Source organism: Myotis lucifugus, unplaced genomic scaffold (genome assembly GCF_000147115.1).
Source record: "Myotis lucifugus unplaced genomic scaffold, Myoluc2.0 scaffold_276, whole genome shotgun sequence".
In the NCBI taxonomy this organism is placed as follows: Eukaryota; Metazoa; Chordata; class Mammalia; order Chiroptera; family Vespertilionidae; genus Myotis; species Myotis lucifugus.
The window spans coordinates 1,188,322-1,192,166 of NW_005871324.1; positions in this window are offsets into that span (position 1 = coordinate 1,188,322).

A 3,845-nucleotide genomic window follows, 5' to 3' on the forward strand; every position below is an offset into this window, starting at 1 on the left:
CGCTGCGCCGCCCGAGCTGTAGGTCAAAAGTGCAGCCTCCCGGCGGTCTGGGCCTGCAGCGCCCCCGGGCGAGCGAAGCGCTCGGGGTCTGCATTCTCGACGTGAGCGGCAGGACCCCGCGGAGGGCGGCGGGGAGACGCGTGGGCCAGTCCCATCCTTGCTGTTTGAGGGTTTGGCCTTCCCACACCTGCGGGCTCGGCGGTTACCACTCCCCTTCCGGGACTTAGAGCTCCAAGCCGTGCCCCCTTAGACCCCCACACACCTGGCTGTACCTCCCGGGGTGGCTGCCCTGTGTGGAGGCAGGTCCCCCAACCACAGAGGACCCAGCAGATTTCGTGCCCTCCGACCCACACCAGCACCACGCAGGGAAGCTTTGCCTTGATAAACCGACTTTAATGTTCATCATCGGCAGGAGGCTCAAGGCCAGATTAGACGGGTGGACTAGGGGTTCGCGTCAGCTGTGTCTGCAAAGCGACCCGGGAGGGCAGCTCGCCAGTGCCAGCGCCAATGGAGAAGGCGCCCCTCCCCCAGGAGCTGGGGGCTCAGTGCAGACAACTCCTCAGGATGCGGGTGGGTCTGAAGACTTGAGCTGACCTCCCTGCCTGGCACCTGGGCTGGTGGTGGTCTTAGGGAGTCAAGGGTTATATTGACACCCCAGGTTCTGGGACGGCTCAGTAGCTGCAATCATTGGGTCTCAGCAAAAATAACATCCAGGTGTCTCCACCTTGTATCCGGGTCCTCTGTGCTCCTTGTAGAGGTTAAATCGGTAGAGGAAGTGTTGCCACCAAGTGGCCACTACAGACTGAAGCCATACATTGGTTGGGCAATGGCAGGAACAGCCATAGGGGGAGCCACGGGGCTCGTTCAGTAGGAGGGCCTGCTGTCAGCATAGCTGCAGGCTTGCAGAGGGAGAGGCCAAGGATGAGCAGGGCCCATGCTGCCCCCAAGTGGCCAGGGCCCCAAGGAGCAGGGTTGCAGCCTAGTCCTAACGATCCAGAGCAAGCATGTCAAACTCAAGGCCCACAACAAGTATTTTTGCAGCCGAGGCAATATAACAGTATGTAAGAAACGTTTTTCTTTTTAATATATTTTTGATTTCAGAGAGGAAGGGAGAGGAGAGAGAGACAGAAACATCAATGATGAGAGAGAATCACTGATCGGCTGCCTTCTGCACGCCCCACACTGGGGATCAAGCCCACAACCAGGGCATGTGCCCTTGACCGGAATCGAACCTGGGACCTTTCAGTCCGCAGACCGATGCTCTATCCACTGAGCCAAACTGGTTAAGGCTGTAAGAACCGTTTGAATAAAAATGTCATAACTTAATTTTTACAATACTGTTATACATAATTAATAATGAACTACAACGTTCGCTAATGACTGATTAGTATAATCGTGTTGCATTCATTTTCCTTACGCGCTTTATGCACAGGCGCACCATTTCTCTCCACTAATACTAGCAGCGAATATTTTAGCAGCTGACTGCCACGTCATTCCTCTTGGACTGACTTGTGTGGTGTGCGTAACAGGAAATATTTCACTTTTGGAGAACAAGAAAAATAGGTTTATCTGTGTTATGCTTACTTTGTGCAGTTATTCAATGTCTGGTAAGTTAATGTTCAAGAAAAAATAATTTTTATTAAAATGTTCTATTTCATGTTAATGATTAGTCATTTATTTCAGCCCTTTGTATTCAGCATGTCTCTACTGAAATAAACCTGTTTCTATGAAAATTAAAGCTTTTGTTTTTTTGTGGCCCACATAAACTTAAACCTTGTTTATTTGGCCGGTGTTAGCCTTTGAGTTTGACATGCTTGACCCAGAGGCTGAGGCTCCAAAAGCAGATGCCGGAGGCAAGGACTGTGGGAGCTGCTGTTGTAGGGCCAACTCTGGAGGGGTAAGCTCATCCCTAAGTAGGGCACTTACTTAGCTAAACTGGTTGGGTCTCACCAATGCCCATCGATATCTAAAAAAAACAGATTGAAAACAAACAAACAAACAAACAAACAAACAAAACATAACAGTTTGATATTAATGGCAGGTGGGCACCATGACCCCCAAGGAGCACACAGTTGGTGGAAGACTCACGTGTTGCGTGCTCCCATTATACCCTCAGGCCTATGTTAGTCCAGCAAATGCATTCTAGGAACCATTAGCCTCTCTGTGCAGTGGATACCAAATGACCTATCTACTGAATAGCCAGGCCATCTAGGCAGGTTCTCAAGTGTAAAGGCAACAATAGCCTGTCAAGGGCCAGACAGGTGCACACAGCAGTAGCTCGAAACAGGGCAGTTGCCAGGCACAAGAATAGGCAAGGGCACCCCCACCAGAAGGTATCTGTCCTCAGAGAAGGGAGGACAGTGGTGGTGCCTCTTCAACATTCCTGGATCACTGACCTTCTGCCTTCTCTACATCTGGTAGCCATTGCGGTCCTCATCCCCCACACTGTCCATTCCCACCCCAATCTGAATCCCAGCCAGGGTCAGAGGACAGGAGCTATGGGATGCCACCTACTGAACAGGAGAGGGGTGGGCTCTACCACATACTTCTTTCACTTGTGCAGACTCTCCGAGGTGTCTAGTCTGTCCCTGCAAAGCAGAGCAAGAGGCAAGAGCATGTGAGTGCCTGCCTTACAGGCCACATGCAGTCTTGGCCTGGAGGTGAACTTGGGAGGCAGGCACATAGCCTCCAGGAGATTTAGAGCTGAAGACAGGCACACAGAACACTGCTGCACTGACAGTGACCACCACTTCATTCCACAAAATGAAGCCTCTCTAACTGGGTAGAGATATGAGTGCCCATTGGGGCCTCGATGAACCCAGGTGCTATTCCATCCCTGTACTTCCCCAGTGGACACTAGACCACCAGGTGCACTGGAGCAGTGAGCTGTGAGTGGGCCATGACTCCCAGGGCTGAGTCCTCCTCTGGACACTGCTGAGATAATGCAGCAGCTCCTGCTTCTAGAGTCCAGGCTGCTTACCCCTTCTAAGGATACTGGTCACCTTACACCTGGGACCCTCCACCTGGCAAAGAGGATGCTCCATCTGAGAGGTAGGGCTGTGATAGCCATCTGAAGACAAACTGCACTTTGCCTTTCTTTGAGGCTTCACCAGGTGCAGTGCCCACAGGCTGGAACAGACAGAGGGAGAGGGAATAGAATGAGGTGGTGCCATGGGGGATGTACTGTGCTAGAAGGAGTGACAGCAACTGCGTGTCTGGAACCGCCCCCCGCCCCCCACAAACAAGCACATGGGTAAGAACGGAGAAACAATTACGTGCCCTGTGTGCACTCAGGTCTGGGAGAGCTCAGGCAAGGCACCAGAAACCTAGCAGAGATAGCTCTGATGCCAGCCCTGTGCTCCTTTTCCTCTTCCCTCCATGGGATCTGAGCTAAGGGAGGAGCAAGAAAGCTGTCCTCTCACAACCTGTCCTCTCTGCCTTCAGCCGGCTGTACTGGGAGAGCCCTGGGGAGCAGACGGTTCTCAGCGAGGGATGGCCATTGAGCTTCTCAGATGAGTCAAGAGACCTGGGACCAGGATCTCTAGTCAGGAAGGGGCTGTGGCATTCTTATCTGGACCTCTCTGCCTCACGACAGTGTCCAGTCTGCTGGGCCTCAGCCCCCAAGAACCAGCTACACCAGCCGTGGGCAAACTACAGCCCGCGGGCCGGAACCGGCCCGTTTGAAATGAATAAAACTAAAAAAAAAAAAGACCGTACCCTTTTATGTAATGATGTTTACTTTGAATTTATATTAGTTCACACAAACACTCCATCCATGCTTTTGTTCCGGCCCTCCGGTCCAGTTTAGACCCATTGTGGCCTCGAGTCAAAAGTTTGCCCACCCC